A 22,857-nucleotide genomic window follows, 5' to 3' on the forward strand; every position below is an offset into this window, starting at 1 on the left:
ATTCCACAGCTATGGAATAAGGAACTGATTTGTCTTAATGATTTGCTCTTAGAGTGACTCCTGTCTCCTGCTAAAACCAAAACAATGTTTTCTTTTCCCTGCTCAGAATTGCACAATTGATATTTATTGCTCAGTTCCTCAGGGAGGATAAGTAACCAGCTCCTAAAAGGACAGAAAAGATGGCTGGTTTGGCAGGCTTAACTTTAAAGTATAAATATTTATTTTTTAATTACTAAAACCTACTGCCCTTCAAGTTCAGGGATAATAGGGTCAGACACGAGACACGGATTCCATGGAGAAGTTTGTTAAGTTTATTATAAAACTTGTAATTCCTTCTTTGTTCCCCACTGGCATTTGAGTAGCAGGACCTGCAGAGTTTAATAATCAATAGCAGTGAGAGAACTTTCCTGGAGAAACATTTGGAGGACAGGGCATTGTAGTGGTTGGAATCTGGGCTGGGAATCTAATTTGATGAATTTATCCAGGCAAGCTATTCAACTTTGGAGTGACTCAGCTTCCCTATTTTGAAGCAGAGTTACCAGAAAGACATTAAATCTGGATGTTATTAATGGGAAATCAAGTTACATTGCTGAAGGTATAAAAAAAATGGTTCATATCCTGCTTTAAATATAACGATTTTCTCACTTCCAGTAACTTCTGGGGCCATAAAAACGGCCTCGATAACAACTGAAATCAAATTGATAAAGGACAAAGTGGTGCTTATAGAAAATAAGAACAGTGGAATGTGCTGATCCAAGGAAAACAGGAAAAATGGTCTGTTCAGGATCTCTCAGGAGCACAGGATCCTCAGAGGTCACCGTGGGCAGCTGGAGGTCTGACCCTCGGCCGTCCCAGTGCCTGCAGAGAGAGGGAAGGGAATGAGGTGCTTTCCTGTAGCACATTTCATGTGTAGAAGCATCAGTTGGAGTCGAAAGGCCACGAGTTAATTTTAACTGGGAGAAACTCTTTGGGAGTGTGAAATAAATCAGTGAATTGAGTTGGTGCAGCCACGTGAATAAAAGTGTTTTGTCCCATGAGGATTCCTGAGGTTTAGCAGAGGTGTCCAAAACACCCAGTCCTTGTAGTGACTCTTGTTTTGCAGTCACTACAAGGAATCTGTTCTTTGGGCTCTGAAATATTTACAAATACATAACCAGGCAGTAACCAAGCTCAGCACTCTGTTGAGAGAGTGCTTTAGTGTCTGAAGGAGGTTGTACATGGATATATAGGCACGTGGAAAAAGAAATCCATATGGTGAAGGATGCTGGGTAGCTTGGAATACGGAGGAAACTGGGTTTGACACCCTGAGTTGAACTCCAGGCTTGATTTGGAGGCTCATCCTGATGCAATAATAGAGTGTTCAGAGTTGTACGAACTCAATAACTATTTAAAGTCATTTAATACAACAAAATACCATCTGTAGTAAGTAAAACCTCACCAATGTCTTTGTTAGCAGGGCGGTGGTGAAGAGATCTGATCAGGGATGGATTTCTGCCCGCCAGACAAAGAATTGACAGCATTTGTGGTTGAAATAAGCTGCTCTGTTTGCAGACTGGAGCAAAAATCCTTTCTGTACAGCTGGTGAGTTTTTGTTTTTGCAGTCAAAACAGATGCACTGGCTGTGGCAGCCACTGGGAATGGTTGGCTTTAACCTGTGCTGCAGCCATCAGTGGTAAATTCTGTTAATAGTAAACTGTTTGCTATTTAAAGAGGCTGATTCCAGGCCAGCTTTCCAAGGAAAAAGTTACCTGCTGTTATAGCTTTGATTAGTGAAAGCTCAGCCCAAAACAATAATGAAAAAATCCAACACCCCCCACTCCTTCTACTCCGTGGCCATTAAAACCTGGAGAAAATGTAAAAAAGAGCATGTGTACACTCCTTTACAGTTCTGAGGGATCCCTAAATTTGTGCCAGTGCAATGCTCAGAGACCGTGGCTGTTAGGCACATTCCTTCTTCTGGAAGCACTGGCTGTAAATCCAATTTTATAGATTAAAGACTTGTAGCATAATGTAGGCACCTGTTGGTTTATGGCAGCCTAAAAATATCTGCCTGCCCATAACATGTTTTTCAGCAACTTGGAGCATATGTATGTTTTTTGATACCTTTTAGCTATTTTTTCCAGGCCTTGTCTGCCACCTCGGCTTGTTGTGCTGGCTCTAATAGGAATAATAAAGGACATGCTGGATCAGATGCAGTGTGGGCTTGCCATTAGCAGTTAATGATAAAATCAAACCTCTCCCCACGCCGCAGGAAGGAGTCAGAAAGCAGAACTATCACAGCTCTGAGCTGCCAGGGTGGGTTCTGCCCCTGCTAACGAGCTGGGTGTGATTACAGACATCGTTCTGGCTGGGAAACACTCAAGGATTCTGTTTTGTCAAGGATTAAATGAGGAGGAGGCTTTGTGGTGTCAGTGTAAAACAAGCTCTGCGAGCATGAGGATTTGGGATCGTGATTTGGGAGCTCGGACTGGGTCAGGAACCTCAGTGTGGATTTCCAGGTGAAGTTCTTCCTCCAGAATATGTCTGGGAGCACAGCAGGGCCACCCTTGAGTCTTTGCTCCAGGATTGGTGTCCTATTAATGGCAAATGCTCTGCACGAGGTACTGTGGAACTTGAGTGAATCAGAGAATCGTTCAATCACTGAATCACGGAATCCCAGAATGGTTTGGGTCGGAAGAGACTTTAAAGCTGATCTCATTGCCACCCCCTGCCGTGGGCAGGGACACCTTCCACTGTCCCAGGCTGCTCCAAGCCCCGATGTCCACCCTGGCCTTGGGCACTGCCAGGGATCCAGGGGCTTCTCTGGGCACCCTGTGCCAGGGCCTGCTCACCCTTCCAGCCAGGAATTCCTTCCTAATATCCCGCCTAAATCCACTCTCTTTCAGAGAGAAACCAAACAAGACCTTTTGGATCCTTTTGGTCCTTCCCAGGGTAAGTCAAACTTGTGACTCGCTCTGAAACAAATGGAGTAAGAACTGATTCCAGATGAGACTTAGGAATCTCAGCACCCCAAACCTGAATCTGCTGCCCAGAGCAGGAGCTCTGCTTTGAGAATTGCTGTTTTCCCTTCCACCACCCCTAATGAGATTTCTGTCCTTTCCTTAAATATGGTTGAAACTGGCCAAAGGTTCAAAAACATCCTTGGAGGAGTGGGAGAGCAGAGGCACAGCCTAGTAACTGCTGGATCTCCCCAGGCCTTGTGTCCTTAGGAAAGCTGGCTGGAAAGCCATGGCTGTGTTGATGTAACCTCTGCTGGTGCTGGGATGGGGTTGGCTCAGACTGGACATGCTGACTCACCCCCAGAGTGTTTCACTTTGTTGTAGGGAACTCTAGCAGGGTTTGCAGATAACACAGAGCAAGGAGTTTGAAACTTGGACATGGGAGGGAAGAAACGGGAAGGAAATCTGAGCTCTTGTAGGTCAATCTTTTGGTTACATTGGCATTAAATCAAGAACAAGAGGAGAAAAATTTTGCAACAAGAATCTGAGTGGCTTTTTTTTCCCCTGTCTTGCCAACTTCTATTTATGGGAGCCCAAAATGACCTGGCTTCCTAGACTGGAAAGAGTAGCACCATGTCCTTGATGTCAGCCTGACTTGTACATTTCAAGCCAGTCTCTGCTACATATTTAGGACATTTTTTAATAGGTGCCATAGTGTGAAGGGTGGTGGGACCTGGGACTGCATCCTGTGACATGTGAAGCACCAGGAGATGCTAATAAAGTAATGGAATTCCAGGATGGTTTGGGTTGGAAGGGACCTTAAAGATCATCCGAATGCATCCCCTGCCCTGGGCAGGGACACCTTCCACTATCCCAGGCTGCTCCAAGCCCTGTCCAGCCTGGCCTTGGACACTTCCAGGGATCCAGGAGCAGCCACAGCTTCTCTGGGCACCCTGTGCCAGGGCCTGCCTACCCTCCCAGCCAGGAATTGCTGCCCAACGTCCCATCTAAGCCTGTTTCAGCTTAAAATCAGTGCTGATATTAGGGCTGCCTCTTCCACCCCCACTAAATCAACACTTGGTGCTTCCCTCATCCTCCCCCTCAGCCTTTTGTAAATATTGTCGCTCATTCTTTTCCCAACAATGCCTCCAGGAAGAATAAGGCAGAAATGGTCAGCACGAGAGAGATTAAGCAGAGACATCAGCAGTCCAACTGTTACAGTTTTTCTCCCTTGCTTGGCTCTTGTACTAAATTTAATCTGTCCCCCAGACAGCTCAGAATCTATATTTTTCCCTTGCTCTGTTTTAATGCACTCTGGTTCTTACCTATGCTGAGCTTGTATGAGCCAGGACCAAAGTGATGAGACAGGAGGTGACACTTGGCACCCATTAAACCTGGGAGAAGGGTCCCCAGTGGCTGCAGCAGAGCCTCATCACTGGGAATTGCTCAGGCAGTTCATTACTGGGGAGAACAGGAGTTTGAGGATGTGGTAACAAAGCTGGGTAATTAAATATTTGTTCTATTTCTGAAATGTGGCATTTAAGGGAAATCAGAGGATCGTGTAATCAGAGAATCCCAGGCTGGTTTGGGTTGGGAGGGACTAAAGCTCACCTCATCCCACCCTGCCATGGGCAGGGACACTTTCCCTGGCCCAGCTTGCCCAGAGTGACACTTGTAACTTTTTTTTTTTTGTCTACCTCAGTCTTTTCTCCTGCAAGGCCTTGCAAACTGAACTTTAATTTTCAGGGTTTGGCTTTGGGCAAAAGGAGCACCATTACAGACAGCACTCAATGGTTCTTAAATAGCTCACTCCTTCTAATCTTTGATCACCAGAACCAGTAGGAAAAATGTTCCCTGTCCCTTTTCCTCATTTTTATACAATGTTGAGACCACAGGGTTTCTGTTTTTCTTGCAGAGACTTTTACCAGGTTCACTTTGCTTGCCTTGAGAAGCTTTTTGCTTCCTCTTCTGAATGTCTCTGAAAGCAAAATTTTAGTAACTTCCTTACAAGTTTCATCAACTCCTCCAGGAGAGAAAAATGCCACTTGGGAGCAGCCTCTAAAAATGGTGCCATCAGGGATCTCTCACCTGGATCTTTCCAAAATCTTCTTCCTCAGAAGTAAATCTTATTCTACCTGACATCCTTTGGCTCCTGTCTGCTGAGTCTTTGCAGCCTGCTGGATGATGTGGGGAAGAATTAGGATTCATTGCTGTGTTTTTTCCTGTGCACACAAATAAAATACACCCAGGCACGGGATTATTTATTCATAGGTGTGGGGAAATGGTATAAGGACTTCAAACAAAATTAACATTTAAAAAATGCATGAAAAGTGATTGCAATATTTAGTCCTGCTTTAGACATGGAGCTTTAGTTTTTCTTCCTCTGAACTTTTTGAAGGAATTCTGTTTCTAAAATCAAGCACCCATAGATAGATGTCAGAGGATAATTGGGTATTAAATTGAAATAAATTACCTCCATTTCTGTGAAGTGGATTCAACCAGTGGTTGAATATTTGACACTTTTGTGAACATTGAAAAACGTGGAATAACTGAGGAAGATTATAAATTCTTTGTGACATTTTTGGTTATCCAAGAGAACTTTACAGACAGAGAATTTACTTTGAATCTCGGTCTCTCTGCGCCACATCAGAGCTCCAGAGTCACATTTGCACCAGGCAGGGTAAAACACAACTTCATGCTTGGAAGATTTGGGAGTCTTTTGCCTTTTACTGAGCAGAACTTGATGCCCAACTTTCTGTACGCACCAGCAGAAGGAATAAATTTGGAGAAGGGATTTGAGTAGAGCTGGGACTGAGTTCTGAGGTCGGTGCTGTTCAGGTCTCTGCAGTAAGCCAGACCTAAGAGCTCTTCTTTGCTTCTCTCTACCGTGCAGTTCAGAGATAAAGCTGTGTGAAGGGAAAAGGACTCAAACACTCTCCCAGACACTGTTACATCAGTTAGGCCCAGCTGGGAGGATCTGCTCAGGAAGTGGAACTCAGGCTCAAATACCTGTTTCTGTTCCAAGCCTGTCTGGGTCAAAGAGGGAAGGAAGAGCTTTCCTTCTGCTGCTCCAAGCACAGCAAGCTGGAAATACTGTATTGCAGCATTTTCATTAACTTAAATAGTGTGGACAGACTAATTTCTTTTACCTGATAGTTTTATGGATGCTTGTGATGAAGGTTACAGGTTTTTTAGCACAAGAGACTCTAAAGATCTCCAGAAGAAGGCATTGATGCTTCCAACTTCTGTCTGACACAGAAAATAAAGGCTGGATAAGCGGTACCAGGGGGTGTACAGGTGGTTTCTGTGAGAGAGAATATCTTCAAATTAGGGATTCTGCAGAGGTGATGGTGAATGGGGACAGTGGAAACAAAGGAAATCGAAATAGGGATTTAAAAGAAACAGGAGTCAGAGGGCTCTTACATTTGACCTTCTCTGAGTATTTATTATTTCTGAGTCCTTATCTTGTGTGCCTGTGTAAGGGTGGGAAAGGGGAAACTGAGGGAAAAGAATGTCTGGTTTTTCTCCTGGCCGGAGGCAGGTTTGGCCGCAGAACAGAGACAGGGCAGTGGGCTGGTGGGTGCTGATGGCAGCACCAACAGGGGAGCTCCTCGTTGGCTGGGGGCAGGAAGTTCCTCACCCACCCTGCTGGACGCCAGCGCTGCTCCTTTGTTCCCAGCTGAGGAATTTGCTGCCTGTGCCACAGGCACAATGTCTGGGATAAAATGTGCAGTGGGTGGAGAAGAATGTTCCAAAGGGCTGAACTGAGCCTTCTTCTGGCTTGGGAGTCGGAAAGGGAGGAGGGTGTGCCAGGCTTGTGCTGGTGTCATGGTCTCACTATGTCTGCTGGCTTGGAGGGACCATGGTGGGGCTGGTTGATATTCCTGAGCCAGATGTGCTTGAGATCATGTTAATTGAAAGTCTCTGGGTTTTAATGAGCTCACATTTTTTACATGATGGATCATATTAGTTGGATGGCTGGTTCAGTGTAAGCAACATGAATGTTCTTAGCAGGAGAAGGGAAGGCTCCGGGAAGAGCTTCTTGGAGCCTCTCGGTTCTTCAAGGGGGCCCGCAAGGAAGAGAAAGGCACAGAACCTGTTAAAGACCACAGGACAAGGGTTTATGGATTTAAACTGAAGGATTTAGGTTGATTTAGATTAGATATCAGGAATGAGTCTTTTACCATGAAGAGAGGAAGGCCCTGGCACAGGGTGCCCAGAGAAGCCATGCCTGCCCCAGATCCCTGGAAGTGTCCAAGACCAGGCTGGAGGGGGCTTGGAGCAACCTGGGATAGTGGAAGGTATCCCTGCCCATGCAAGGAAGTCGATCTAGATGACCTTTAAAGGTCCTTTCCCATCCAATCCATGATTCTATGAATTGTTCCTTGATTTTATTCTGCCTCTGAAGCTGGATCATCATTAATGCTGCTGGATTAGGGATATTCTCCAAAGCATGGACAAAGACTTGGAGCCCATCCTCACCCCATGCCTGTTACACTGGAAAGGTCTCCACTGTGCCTTTGTGACCCCACTGTGTCTCGTGGTGGTGACAATGCCCTGAGGCCTGATCCAGCTCAAAGTGACACAGCTGGCAAGGCTCTGTGCAGGAATCAGAGCACTGCTCAGTGCTGTCAGCTGGAGACACCCAGAGCTGGCCATTCTTTGCAAGCCACATTTTGAAAGCTCAAGGTCTACAAGTCCTTGAGCTGTTGGCTGTAAACTCCCACAGAAGCTTCCAAGAGCCTGCTTCTCCCATCTGCTCCTGTGAAGGTGAATGTGACAATTCACTCTGGGGACAGCCCTGACTTCCTTCATTAGCTCCACATTAGTCTGATGCTGCTCATTTTTCTTGGAGCCTCGTGTGGGAGCTGCTGGAATATAACTGGGATACACAGTTAGGCATCCTGCACCTGTGCCCTACAGGTTGTTCCTCCTGTTGGCTTGGAATCCCAAGATCCCATTTGTCCGGGTGAAACCCCGAGTGGCTCAGGGCTGGGCTCCTGAGAGCTCCCTTCCTTCTTGCTTTGTTATTTTTCTGTGTTTATTCCGTGCTGCCACAGGAATGATCGACACAAGCCTTGAACTGGAGCCAACAGGACTTGTAGGAGCCAGTCTGGAAAGGCTTCCTGCTGCTGTTCCTGACATCCCTGCCACCTGAGCAGGTTCACTGGGCACTTCTGGAAGGGATTGGTTCAGAGCTGCTGAATGGCGTTTAATCACAGGGTGGTGATCCAGAATTCCTGCGGTTCCCGAGGGAACCGTGGCACCTTGGGAAGGCTGGTGGCACCAAATGGCTGCCATTCCTTGGTAAAACTTTCCTGAGGAGATAATCCTTCCTGACTGGCTTTAGCAGCTCCACAAAAATGTCCAAACCACTGAATAAATGTAAAATTTGACATTTTATGTGCATTTCAATTTAGTTTAATTTTTGCTTACTGTAGAAAATTACTAATATTTTTTTTCAAGTCTCCAAAAGGGCAGCTCCCTTATTTTTAAATAAGATTTCATTTGATTCCCCCCCAAATAATGGGCTAACACCATGTGTCGTTCCAGAAGCCACGAGCAGAGAGCTCCTCTCATCAGTGCACTGTGACTGGGCATGAAATGCTCTGGTTGGGATTTTCTGAGCCAAATGTAAATGTGCTTAATGACACACGAGGGGACTGGGCTGGGGCTGGGGAGAAATGGCTTTTAGCAGCAGATGCAGACAAAAGGATTGGATTTCAGTCCACAAAAAGTCAAAGACAAAAAGAAATAGAGACTGGAGTCCCAAACAGAGGGAGGACGTGTCAGAATTTGGAAGGCTGAACAGCTGTAACCTGTTTATGTATTTTAATCCATTGTTAGAGAGCTGGAAATTACATAAAAAGCTAAGGGCATTTAAATTCCGTTTTCTTAGAAAAGATCTGCAGTTGACCAAGGCAGGCTACGAAGAGAAATACAAAATTTATCAAGAGTTTTTGGCTTATATGGAATGAACCTAAAATACATTGAAAGATTCTTCTGAATGGGTGTTTTGGGGAAAACACTCGAAATCACAGAATGGAAATAAAGTCACTGGGATATCTCCTGGTATCAGAAATCTGATGAGTGTTCTGGAACCTGCTCTTCCAAAGCTCATAACCTACAGCTGAGGATATTCCTGCTAGGAAAACTCTTGACTGGCTACCTAGAGAAGCATTTTTTCCACAAAGTGTTGAAAAGTGGAATGTTTCTGACCTTTAACAATGCTGATATTTGATACTGGTGAAAAAAGGAAGCAAGAAGTAATTATGAAATATTTTTGTTGGCTCCAGCAGCAGCTCTGCAGTGCAGATGGTTTAAATTACCTACCTCGGGGTTGGAGTGTAAGGCTCAGATCCATCTCCACAGTTTTAATATTTAAAGCAAGGTACTAACTTGTTGGCCTAGATCTTGAAAGCAGCTTAATTGAGCCTTTAAAAGCTGGTAGTTCTCTCCTGTTGTACAGGAGTCAACAAACACTTTTCTCTCTCCTGTTCCCTGGCAGTGTTTTACTCGCACTCACACAACGACAGGCTGAAGAGAAGGAATTTTGTTCCCCATCTCTCAGCAGAACATGAATCCTGATGGAGGCAGTTGGACTCTACTGCCTTGTTTGCTTGGTGACTGAGGCCAAAGGGGGAATCCTGGCCTGGTTTGGGTTGGAAGGGACCTTAGAGCTCATCCTGTTCCACCCCCTGCCATGGGCAGGGACACCTCCCACTGTCCCAGAGTGCTCCAAGCCCCAATGTCCAGCCGGGCCTTGGACACTGCCAGGGATCCAGGGGCAGGCATGGCTTCTCTGGGCACCCTGTGCCAGTGTTTTGCCATTCTCAGTGTGAAACATCTGTTCCTTAAATCCTACTCTTTCCTCTCCATCCCACCACAAACCCATTCCACCTTCACTTACTGGTGAACCAGCTGCTACTTACAACAGGCTCTGGTGTTCATCTCATTTGTTCCCTTTTTATTTTTCTCCTCCTTCTCCTTCTCCTTCTCCTTCTCCTTCTCCTTCTCCTTCTCCTTCTCCTTCTCCTTCTCCTTCTCCTTCTCCTTTTTTAAAATTTTTTTTTTCTTCTCTGTATTTATTTTTTCAAATAAAGTTTTTTGCCTTAAAGGATGGATTAGCTCAACAGGCCAAAAACATCCCATGCCCCTCTTTGGTGTCTGTGTCCTGCTGGACAACTGCTAAAACATTAAACATTTAATAGTTAAATGTCGAGGCAGGGCACTATGGGGCTGCTTTGCTTCAATTTTCACAGAAACCCAGAATCCCAGCATGGTTTGGGTGGGAAGGGGCCTTAAAGCCCCTCTACTTCCAACTTGACACTTTCCATGAGCCCAGGTTGCTCCCAGCCCTGTCCATCCTTGCTGCTTTAAACCCAACGGGGCTGGAGTGGAATGAATTCCCTGGACATCATTGTCCAGCAGTGTCCCTGTGTATCCCTGTCCAGGTTAAAGCCTCGGAGCAGTGCTGCCCCTAGGACAGAGCAGCCCACAAAAGCTGCCCAGTGCTTGATGAGTTTCAAGAACAAACATTACATAAATATCTTCATTCCTCTGTGAAGAACTGAAGATTACAAGGAAACCCCTTTTTTATGCCCCAGCTGTGAGTCTCCACTCCAGAGCCAGTGGGAGAATCAGGAAGGAGCCGAGTTCATGGAAAGCTCCCAGTCAGTGGGTGAGGTTTTCCCTAAAAGTCCCAGCCATGTGTGAGACAAAGAGAAGCAGGGAGGAGTGGGATGGCTCCAGCCAGGCTCACGGATGTGGTGGGTTCCCTCCAGACAATCCCTGCAAACTCCCCAAACCTCCGCCAGGACCTGGAGCGAGAGCTGGGAAGTCAGACTGGAGCCATGCTTCATCCAAACCCACACAGAGCACTCGGAGCGAAACAAAACTCCAGTTCCCAATTTGGGTTTGTACTGAAAAACTACAGTTCTGAAAAGCCTCTGACTGTTGTTTTTCTAACAAGTTAAACAGATGGATTGGAAATAGTATTTACTGTTTATTTCCTCAACATATCAATATGTGAGGAGCCAGTATAAATTACGGTTTGACTGCAAACAAACCAACCCACGCCAAAGCAATAGAGTAAACACTGGTGTATTTTGTTTCAAGTCAATATTATGGGAATTTAGATGGCTGATGTTTCTGTTTTTACTGGCTATCTCTGACTGGCTGAATTTTCAGCCCTGCAATAGAAAAAAAGAACGACGGGTTACGATTTTTTTAGGGGAAGTTGCCGTGGTGGTTGTTCCACACAGCATCAGAAGGTTGTCACTTCAGGAGTTGCAGGCTTTAGCAATAGAAACAAGGTTCTACCTATTTCAGAACTGTCACATTCTTTTTTCTGTGAGAAGAACAAGTGTGAAGCCATTGTCAGGTACTCTGATGGTGGGGTTGATGATACAGCAATCTGTTCCTTCCTCTTTTCCAGGCTTGGGCTTTATTTTCTGTGCTGACTTCTTGACCTTTCCAGGAGCCAGTTGAGAGCCCTAAACCAGCAGAAAATCCACACTGCCAAAACAAAAAAAAAGGTGTTTTGTGCCATTTTAGTCCCCCCAACTGGCTCATCTTGAAGGAAGGGGATGGGGACGCGGGACTGAGGAGGCTGAGAATGAGGGGATGAAGGAGCACCTTTTGGCAAAAATGAGCCATGAAATTGGCTCAGCTGAGTTGCATCCCTGAACTCTGCGCACCAAACCCCCCAAAGTGATGCACGTCAAGCTCGTTACGACTCAGCCTGCATGTTATTAATTTAACATTAACATTATTAATTTAACATGCAGCCCAGCAAATGAGTGGAGATGTCAGCTCTTGACCAACCTGTCTCGCTGGCCATGCGCTCCCAGCTGCAGTTTCCCAAACAGCATCTCGTGGAAATTGAGCCCAGATGAAACAAGGGAATGTAAAAAGAGTGAATTGAATATACTCCCCAAATTATTCACTTATTTCAACAAACAAGAATCCCACTGATGTAATATATGACTGGTTTCGATGCTAAAAGCAAATCAAGAGCTGGAATGTACTTACGTGGCTAGACAGTAAATATCTCTCAGTCCTTCTAATCCATTAAATTGCTGGAGTATGTCTGCTTGTCTAAATGGAAGGAGACATCTCTTCTCCCTACCACTGTCATTTACTCCTCTGCTTCCTGCTTCTTTAGCCTTCTCTTTTTTTCTTTTTCTTTTTCTTTTTTAAAAATAGGGCTCCTTTTGTATGTGTGAAACTACTGCTACTCCCACTTAAGTTTTCTCCTGAAAGCCGAGTGGAAGTGCTGTAGGAATTCGTGTACTGATGGCTGCAGCTTTTCCCCTGGGAGTTTCACTCTGTGGAACCAGAGCCTGGCCTAAAGCTGGAGGTGGGCTTGAACCCTCACCCTGTGCTTTGTGTTCTGTTTTTTGGGGGGTTTGCTGTCACCTCCTTGCCTGGTGTTGCAGATGAACACCCCAAATCCATCTCAAATCCAGCTGTGAAGTATCCTCATCCTGCCACATGGGATATTCCCAGTGTATCCCAGTCTGCCCAAAGCTTCACGACAAGGTAGACCCAGTGCTTTTTCAGGGAAACATCTTTTAGGTTGATAAATGTTGGTCCAGCTCAGGGAAATAATCATTTCAGGATGTTTTAGTCCTGGCAGGGGGCTTTGGAAGTCTGTCTTAAGCCACAGAGCAGACCTGGCTCAGGGTGTTACAGCAAGATGAGGCAAAAAGGAGCAGAGATGTCACAGTGTCCATGTTTCCCAGTTTATCTCTCTGTTTTAAACTGATTGGAGATGGAATCAACTCTCAGGGTGCCCTGGAAATCTACTTTGCGTACAAGTGGAGATCCTGATCTCCCCTGCAGGGATGGGAATGGATGTTTGCTCCTGCTCTCTGCTGTCCACACTGTGGTTTTTTTTCCCATGTGTTGCTATCTCATGGCTTCAGCTCCTCATCATGTGCATCAAAGTGCAAGAGACAGGTCTTCCCTATTTCTCCAGTCCTTCACAGAACCCAGGGTTTGAAACTGAAATCTCTGAAACTGCTCTGAAATCTATGCTGTGTGGTACTTTCTCCTGGGTGACATTCCGAAATTGCTTGGGATTCAGAAGATCTTTGTCCTGTGGGAAGGGTGCTTGTAGGAAGCTTACCAGCTGGCTGATAAAAATTACTGCAGGACATTCCTCCCACAGGACCCTCAGACCAGCCCTGCAGCTGAAAAGTTCTGTACCTTGAACAGCTGATGAGAGTGCCCTCATGATCCTGAAATAGCTATTTTTGAAGGGCACAGTTGCCTTGGCCTCTGCCTGATCCCACCAACATGAAAGAAAATCAGACTTTTTCAACAATCCCGAAAAAATGAACAAGATTGTGGAAGTTTGTCATGATGGAGATGAGAGGAAAGAAACCCTCTGCATTTCCCCTACATTTCCAAACCTCTCAAACCCCAAATGCCATCCCTTATGGATCTGGTTCCCTCACTGCCTGTGATTATTTGTTGATTCATTCCCAGCCTCTGGCTGGTGCTGCAGACCTCGGGCAGGAGAGGCTCAGTGCCATCCCTCTGCCGGGTTACTGGGAGCCCCTCCGTGCTCCTGGCTTCTGGAATTCTTTGCCTTTAGGAGAACACGCTTTGGTTACTTCTTTTCCTGGCTTTTGTCTGCCCTCAGTTTTTGGAGCCACTAAACCTCTTTGGCAGACACCTCGTGTAATCACCTCTTCTGCTTGACTGAAATGTTAGCGAGTCGTTAATGCAAACACCAAATTACTCAGCGAGGCAACGGCCAAATTTTAAGTCTGAAGACTCTTTACACCCCCAATGTTCTAATTTCACATAAATAATACAAATTGGCCTGCATTCTTTATGCAAAATAATGAATGGGATTAATGTGTGCTGTTTATTACAGACCAGAAATCATCTTTCAATTAGTGACTTGCTTTGGGTGGCAGGTAAAGGGGATGTGCATGGAAAGGGGCTTATAAAACAGAGGAGGGTGGCATTTTACATGGCCAGGTAGTGATAGGACAAGGAGGAATGGTTTTAAAATAAAAAAGAGATTTTAATTAGATATTGGTAAGAAATTCTTGGCTGTGAGGGTGGGGAGGTCCTGGCACAGGCTGCCCAGAGAAGCTGTGGCTGCCCCTGGATCCCTGGAAGTGTCCAAGGCCAGGTTGGACAGGGCTTGGAGCATCCTGGGACAGCAACCTTGGAGCAACCCATGGCAGGGGGATGGTCTTGGAGCTTTCTTTCAACTCAAACCATTCCGGGATTCTCTGATAACTGAGTTAGGTCAGCCTAAGATCCCACCCCTCCCTCCTGCCCTGCAGTGTTGGTGGAACACAGGAATCCCGTGGCCCTCACCACAGCATTACCCTGGCCAGGTACCCAGAAATTGCAAACTTGATAGGGGCTGAAAAAATTCTACTGCATTAGACTTTAAGAATTTTGCTTCAGTTTTCAGTGTTTGAATCAAGGACAGAACTTAAAGCTGAAGAGCATAAAGTTCTCCCATCTTCCAAAGCATGAAGTACCAGCAAGTCTGTTCCCAGATCAGTTGGTTCAATTTTTATTCCCCATCTCAGGTGTTCAAGTAGATCTTGAGTAGAAGATTATTCTGTTGAACTCACAATTGTTCCCTACATTTTAATAAAATAATTTCCCTTTCCTGGAAGATCAATTTTGAAGTGTTGCACTCCAGCCTGTCCCCGGGACTCTGAAAACATCTGAATGGCAGGAATTGGATTGTGTTAGAGGAAAGTGGACAATTATTTCAAACCTTTCATTTTCACTGTTGCAAATTAGCAACTGCTGGGAGCTGCCATGCAATTCCTGCACACTTCCAGCTGGACAAGTCCCACTAAGATATATAAAAAGAACCATGCAACTGAGTGCTGTGTGCGCTCAGCCAGGAAGTGTTGGGTTATTCCCATCTGAAATCCTGCTGCAAATGCTCCTGGCTCTCCTGTAAGCCGAGGTGGGCAGAACGTTGGAGTTGCCACTTGCAGAGCTGTTAAAGATCCCTTCCAGGCCAGGAGACACGTGCAGCTGGAAAGCTCCTCACTCCCAGCCTTTGAAATATAGAACTGTGACCTCAGACCACCGAGAAATGCTGGCCAATGTTCGCAGCACTGTGGGCTCCGTGTTTTCCACACGTGGTTGGGATCCCTTATTAAATATCTGCCAAGGAGCAACGCTTCCTTTGATGTCACAAACCTGAACGTCTTAGACTTTGCCTCCTTTTGTTTAAACGGGCAAGTCATAAAAAATAATAACTTTCCTTGTTGGTTCACACCTCAGAAAACAGTGCTAAAGTCTTTGTTAGCGAGTTAGAGTCAAGGATTTCTTGCCACTGGTACAAATATAAAAGAGCAAGCAGGTATTTATTTATAGAGCTCCAGATCCTGCAGAATTCTGAACAACAGATTAAAGGGACTGGTGGTTATTTCATTCTCCAGTGAATGTTTGACTAATTATGAGCTATCTATTTTCTTTCCAAATATCGAAATGGGAAGAAAACAAATGTTTAGCAAACTAAGCCCCCAGTTTGTATTTCAAACAAATCTGTGAGGAAATGTGTTTTGCATTCACAGCAGGCTCTGCTCTATTAATCCATCAGGGGAATCTGAGGGGAGCACAGCATTACAGGCAGGATAAGTGGAGGTTTTTAGAAAACTGCCACAAATGTTCTACAACAGCAAATAAAAATACAGATTTATGTATTCATCTTCAGCTGCTCAAAACCCAGTTTACCTCAAAACTGGAAGGCGGTGTTTGCTTGTGGTGATGTGAAAGGCTAAGCTCACTTCTTCTGCTGCATTTTTGTTTAGCAGCAAAATACAGGACAATCCCTACAGCTGTAGAAACTCTGGTTTTGCATTCAGGTGTCTGTCCATGGCCACCACATCCCTGGAAGTGTCCAAGGCCAGGTTGGACATTGGGGCTTGGAGCAACCTGGGACAGTGGGAGGTGTCCCTGCCCATGGCAGGGGTGCAGTGGGATGAGCTTTAAGGTCCCTCCACCCCAAGCCAGCGTGGAATTCAATGTTTTATTGTGCAAAACACACAATTTAAAACTCATTGTGGCAGATTTGTCTTCACACTACCCCAGGCTCTGACTTGGCCTCTCTCCTCCCCTCAGCTTCCCAAGGTGCCATTTTTGAGGGTGTGTTCCCATCCTGTCAAAGAAAACTCCCAATGTGATGCATAAAACTGTTCCTGAAGGTCTCACACAGTTTATTCCGGATAGTCCTAAAGAGCCACGAGAGTAAAGTGCTCCCACAGCAGAAACTCAACTTGCAATACCTTGTTGGGTGACTTAAGGAAGTTCCTGCTGGAGTCTCAGGTTCCCCATCTGTCAGAAACAGTACTTTGTAAAAGTTCTTTAAGATCTGCTGATGAAAACCATTTTTATATATTTTTTTTTGCAGCTGTGAACACTTTTCATGTGAGAAATCCTGCACAGTTACACATGGATTCATCACAAAACTGGCAAAAAAGGGAAAATATTCCAAAGAGTTATGCCTTTTTTTTTTTATTTTTATTGCATTGGTTAGAGAGGATTAGAATCTGATATTTTCAAGAATAAATAAAAATAAAAGGGATTATTTAAGCAGCTCATGTTCAAAGCCTGCAACTCACAGCAAGCCTGGGTGTTTTGAAGTTTGTAAGGAAATATTCTGAAGCCATTAGGCTTCTGCTGCTGCTTGGAAGCAGAGTGGAGACTTAATTAAAGGTTCAAGGGAGAAAGGATGGTGAGAGTTGTAGAACCATGGGCCGATATTTTTGAACAGCATAAACGTATTTTAATATATGAGGATTTGTAAAAGTGCAGGTTTGGATGGGAAATTTACCTTTTTGTTCAGTGCCAGGATTGACCTGCAGCTCCTGCATTCTGGGATTTCACTGCTCTCAGAACAACATTCCTGGTGTTCCATCCACCAGGCTCCTACATTTCTGTGTGTACTGAAAGGGCTGCCTTAGTGTGACTAAAAATGAGCTTTAAATCTTTAATTTTTGTCTAGATAACTCTCCAAATTCAATCACAAAGGACTTTCATGTGTTTCTTTCCTGTAGATGTGTTCACACCTGTATTTCTCATTACACAAACATTGCCCTTCACTCTTTTGTATTCAGCTTTATAAATAATTACCTTATATTGAAATTATTATTGGTGCTTAACATGACCTTCCTCTTCTAGTTGCACTTTTTTTTTGCTTTGTCAGTTTGGGGGACTTTGTTGTGTGTGGTGTTTGATTATTCTCCACTCTTCTGACATGGCAACAATGCCAGAAACAAGGGTTTTGGTAGGATCCTAATCCCTCTCTTTCTCTGGGGGAATTCAGGGAACTATTGCCAAAGCCTCACAGAGGGCAGACGAGAAGGGAGGGGAGGAGGTGTTCAGAAATCACAGAATCAGAGAATCATAAAAGTGGGAAAAGCCCTCAAAGATCATCGAGCCCAACCATCCCCCAGCACCGCCAAGGCCACCACTGCCCCATGTCCCCAAGTTCCACATCCACATGGCTTTGGAATCCCTCCAGGGATGGGGACTCCATCCCTGCCCTGGGCAGCTCTGCCAGGGCTGGACAGCCCTTCCCATGATGGAATTTTCCGTCATATCCACCCTGCCCCTCCCCTGGCCCAGCCTGAGGCCGTTCCCTCTCCTCCTGTCCCTGTTCCCTGCGAGCAGAGCCCGACCCCCCCGGCTGCCCCCTCCTGTCAGGGACTTGTGCAGAGCCACAAGGTCCCCCCTGAGCCTCCTTTGCTCCAGGCTGAGCCCCTTTCCCAGCTCCCTCAGGAATTCTCCAGCCCCTTCCCAGCTCCCTCAGCCACTCCTGGCACTTCAGCCCCTTCCCAGCTATGTTCCCTTCCCCTCAGTGTCCTTCTTGTCATAAGAGGCCTAAAAGTGAGCCCAGGATTTGAGGTGAGGAAGAAGCCCATAGTCAAGATTTACTCCTATAAATTTAAGCAAAGTTCGGCCGCTGGAACTTTGTGGAGATGAGCCTGACCTTGAGCACAGCTTCCAAAGGCTCCAGAGAGGTGGTCTTTGGATGTGACAGGGAAATTGGAAGGGTGCCCCAGGGGTGTGGTATGAACAGTGCCAGCCTGAGCTATCCCGGTGCAGATGGAAGCAGGATGGTGTCGGGAGGCTCGGGAAGCCTTTCCTTATTTACTTGGCACCTCGCTCTTCGGAACACTGGCGATTTTTACAATGAACAACGCGTCATTTTCCTCAGAGCTTTCACCTCCTGTCTCATTGTAAGAATTTCCACCTTCATTTCAAACAAAGCTTTCACTCTTTGGAACTACAGGAGGAAAACTTGGAGCCGTGGGCCCAGCTGTCGGAGCGCCAAGCGCTTGTCACTCGGAATTTCACCACCTAAATATGTTGGAGAAAGTCGCATTATTTAGACCTGTCTGGGGAGTGCTTTCCTGTTCCTCGGCACTCCTCTGGGAGCCAAGGTGTCCCTTTGTTTCCACACATGAAATAATGTGTTACTCATCAATTTTTGCCCTCCCGGAGCTGATTCAGTCAGATGGATTTGTGTCTAAGAGCCTCATGACTCTGTTCCTTCCACTTGGGTCAAACAAGACAAATTTTAGCTCCTCAGCGCTCGGCTAAATTTACCCAGTTCTGCACACTTGATTTGGCAAAACCATATGGACTTCTTGATACATTCCTCAGAGCTCTTCGGAATCCGCTTCCAAAGTCTGTATTCCTGGCTTGTACCCACTGTTCAGTGGGAGGTGTAGAAGAACAACGCCTATTTTAGGCGGAAGGTTTCCTGTGAATGTTCTTGTCTCGGACCAGCTCTTCCCTGCAGCTCCAGAAAGTGTGGAAGGGGCCAGACCTGTCCTCCCACCTCCTCCCACACTCCCACACCTCCCCTGGGATGGGGTCGGGGATCCAGTGGATCAGCTCAGGGATGAGGCTGAGCAGGGATTTTCTCTCCATCCTTCAGGCTGAGCTTTCCAAAGCCGAGCTCTTGGTCTGATCCCGAGTTCCCTGTGCCGCAGGGAAGGTGCTGGGGATGCAGCTGGAGATGAAAAGGAGGAGTGGGGGGGGGGGTCTCAGGTCAGCTTTAGCTATTTCTGCCATCACACCACAGTGTTTGCTGTGGGTTATAGAGTAAAAAACATGGAAAATCCCCTTTTAACCTGTTAGGCAGGATTTCCACAGGAAAAAATGTATTTGCTAAACACAAGCTGTGAAGCAGCTGACGGATCAATCCCCAAGGATATGCCTGAGAGTCAGCCTGGGGGATATTAGGAGTTTTAATCCTGTTCCCTGAGCAGTTTGCTCTGGGAATGAGAGCTGGGGATGTCTTGCACTGCCAGCTGAGCCTCCAGTGGGGCTGGAGCACGAGCCTGCAGCAAATATCTGACACTTCATCCATGAAACACTGAGTGCACAGGGCTTGAGAAGGGAAGCTCCAATAATAAAGGTTCACGGAGAAAAAAAACCAGTGAGCCATTGCAAAAAACACATTTGAGAATAGTCTTAGCCTCCTTTATGTTTCAGAAACAACAACTGCATGAATTGCCTTGGAATTGCTTTTGAGAAACTTTCAAATTGTTTGAAATTTTGGGGGTTTTTCCTTTCAGTGGGCTTAAAACAGATTATTTGTACCTGACAGGAGAGATCTGAAACAGAGGGGTGCTGGAAGGCCTTAGGTTAGATATAAGACAACTCCAAACTCAGCTGATGTAAAAACATTACATAGATATCTGGAATCATCTTTTTCCTCCTGTTCCCCAAACCATGTGGTCCCAGAGCTCGTTTGCCCTGTGAAGAGCTAATTCAGGGAGCTCAACTGGTAGCAATAAAGTTGCTGTTTTCTGGAGAGTTGGTTCTTTGCTGCCTCATTTGCTGCACTGATTCACCACCAAGTGAGGCAGATGCCAAAGGTAGGAGAGGAGAAGTGGAGTGTGGGCAGCACAGCAAAGGAGGGAGCCAGCAGGACACCTCCTTTCCACTGCAGCTCACCTTGGCTTGATTTAACCCCCATCAAAAATTGCCTTCTTAACATTTTAGAGTGATTTAAAGCCATTTTTCAGTTTTGGGTGGTAGTAGGAATCTGGGAATGTACAAGTGTCTGCATCAGTTCATGGCTGAAGTAAGTGTGGGAAGAGAGCCTGGACTCATGGGGGTTAAAATTTGGATATACTCATGTGTGTGTGCCTGTGTTTGGCAGGGTTTGTAAGAACAATATACAGAAATTCACTTAGAAAAATGAAATCAGAAATGTTGGCATTTTTTTCCAGCAGAAACTATTAACTTAGAATTGAATGCAACATTTTGTTTCATGTAAAATATTTTGCTTTGAGCTTTTAAATACTTTCCAAGTTTCATATCTCCTCTGCTCTGCTATAAAATCCAATCTGAACTTGAAAATAGTTTGTTTACTCCAGAATCCTATTTTTTTTTGGAATATAAACCATTCCTTTTTGCTGCCAGCTATAGCTCCTGGTGCAGGCTCATGGAGCTAGGCCACTTCCCCTCCCAAACACTCCCAGTGAGTCAGGACTGCGGGTGGAACTGGAGTTTTGTCACTGCCAAGAATAAAACCCCACCGCTTTGGAGAGCAGAAAACTTAAGGGCATCGTTTTTTATCATCAAAACCCAAAAGCTGTGGTTCAGCATTTTGATATTTTTGTATTGCTGACGGTTCTTCGTCTTTGAAATTAAAAATATTCGGCTCACACATCAGTTTAAAACCACCCAAAGCCACCAAAATGCAGCTTGTGACATCTCAGGGTGGTCCACGAAGCCACCGAGGCCCTTGAGCACGTTTGGTCACCATGGTGGTTTCAGGAGCTCCTTTGAGGGTCCAACTCCAAAGAAATCTCCCCTTGCAGAAGATCATGGAGAAGTTTAGGATCCGGTTGGCTGAACTGACAAATTTTCTGGAAACTCCCCTAAAATCTGAGCTAAAATTATTTCTTTTTGATGCTGAAATCACAGCTGTGACAAATATTCAGCCTTCTCCGTGATTCATGTGCTCTCTGAGAATGGGAAGTGTCAGAGTAGCACAATTTAGTAACTTGTGTTTCCTTCCCCCTAGTTCAGCAATTCTAATTTCACACGTTTTCTCCGGAGTGGGTTATCTGCAGACCCACCCTTTATCACCTGCCTTTATCCCACTCTTTCCCATTTCTCCAGCCATTCCCTACTCCCAAATTATCAAATATTCAGTGTCCTGTAACGTTACCAAACAGGGGCAACATTTTCTTCATTAAATGTCGCAGAATTAATTTACAATCTCATGTCTTTTTTACATTAATTTATTTCAAAACATGCCCCAGTTTACCTGGAAAATGTAATTCCCATCTTTCTCTCTCTCTCGACAGCTGCAAAGTTTCTGTGAACCTGGCAACCTCCACGTCCCTGAGCCCACCTCCAGCAAGGTAAGACAATGCTGGGCACCTTCAGAGGTGGTTTAAGTCTCATTTCTGCTCCTGAGTGATACAAAAGAAGGGACAAACTCTTTTCTCACTGTTCCACCTCTCCCTGACCATGTGGGGACTTTATTCCTGTACAGCTCTCTCCCTTTTAATAAATTAATTTAAAACTTCTCCTTTTACCAAAGCACCAAACCCCAGATTGGTGAACACTTGAAAGTCACACTTCCCGTCATTTTTTTGCCCCCTTTTGGTTCCTTTTAAACCATTTCAACATCTCAGATTGGTTTCCTGCACGTAATAATTGTTTCTTTGGTGGTAGGCTTCAGAAAGATTGGTTTCCTGCATGTAATAGTTGTTTCTTTAGTGACAGGCTTTGGGTTTGTGTTTGAGAAAGAAATCCTGGTGGTCTTCCATGCAATTAAATTCAAAATAGCTGTGGGGCTCCTGAAATGAAAATATATTTCACTGCAGAGCTGTCATCCTAACCAATCACCTCAGATGAGTGCTTGCTGTTCTCTCCCTTGCTGTAAAATAATGTGTTTTTTAAAGCTGGGGTTTTCCTTTTCTCTTGACCCTCATGCTCGTTAGAAGTTTGCAAATGAAGCCTCGTTATGTTGAACAGCTGGGAGTTGTATCTAAAATGTTAAAGCAAAAGAATTAACTAAGTCACAGAGTTAAAATGTGCACACTCAGGGGCCAGAGTGGTAACGGAGCTGCTTGAGTCTCCACAGGAACAGATGAGCACAAGGAAAACACAGAAAACACATCTGGGAAAAACAGAGTTCTGCTGGCACATTGTTCTCCTAGGCAGGGCTTGGTTTGATAACTCACCAAACCCACGTTGTTCAAAGTCAGCTGGTACCAGTTGTGAGGGATTTTTTAAACTTCCATGCATGAGAGGGATTGTCTGAAATTAGAGGAAATTTTGTTCTCCTGCTTGCAGCAGAGTCATTTCATTTAAGGGTCTGGAGTGAAATGGAGCTTGTGGTGTTTAACTGAGGTGTTCACAAAAAGAAGAAATCTGGGGCTGGGTTTATAGGGAATATATCTCTTCTGTGACAAGAGGAATGGGAAAGGAATTGTTTTGGAAAGGTCAGTTTATAAATGCCAGTCCTTCTGGTGGGATATTGAACAGCTCAACCAGAGATGGAGGACTTGAGGATTGGCTTTTTACTGGGATGCCTCAGCCCTGAACTTTGTTGGGTTCCTCTTCGGAAAGGATTTTTAGGAGGGCATTGTCATCCCAAGACTGGCAGCTCTTTGACCAAAGGAGGTTCTGGCTCCACACTCCCTTATTCCGATGTGGAATTTGAAGCTGCTTAGAAAACACATGATTCTACATTTGACTTTCCTTTTTTGGGGATTGAAAACTGTGTTTTTGCATGAATTTTAATGAAAATTGGAGATGAATTTAGATTTTTAAAGGCGAGCTTTCAAGGCAGCTCACTATTTTTTGTGAGTCAGAATGGGTTGGAAACAGGTTGGAAATGGAATGGCTGGGATCACATGGTACTTTTCAAGTCAAAGATAGC

The sequence above is a fragment of the Corvus cornix genome, chromosome 7 (assembly GCF_000738735.6).
Source record: "Corvus cornix cornix isolate S_Up_H32 chromosome 7, ASM73873v5, whole genome shotgun sequence".
NCBI lineage: Eukaryota > Metazoa > Chordata > Aves > Passeriformes > Corvidae > Corvus > Corvus cornix.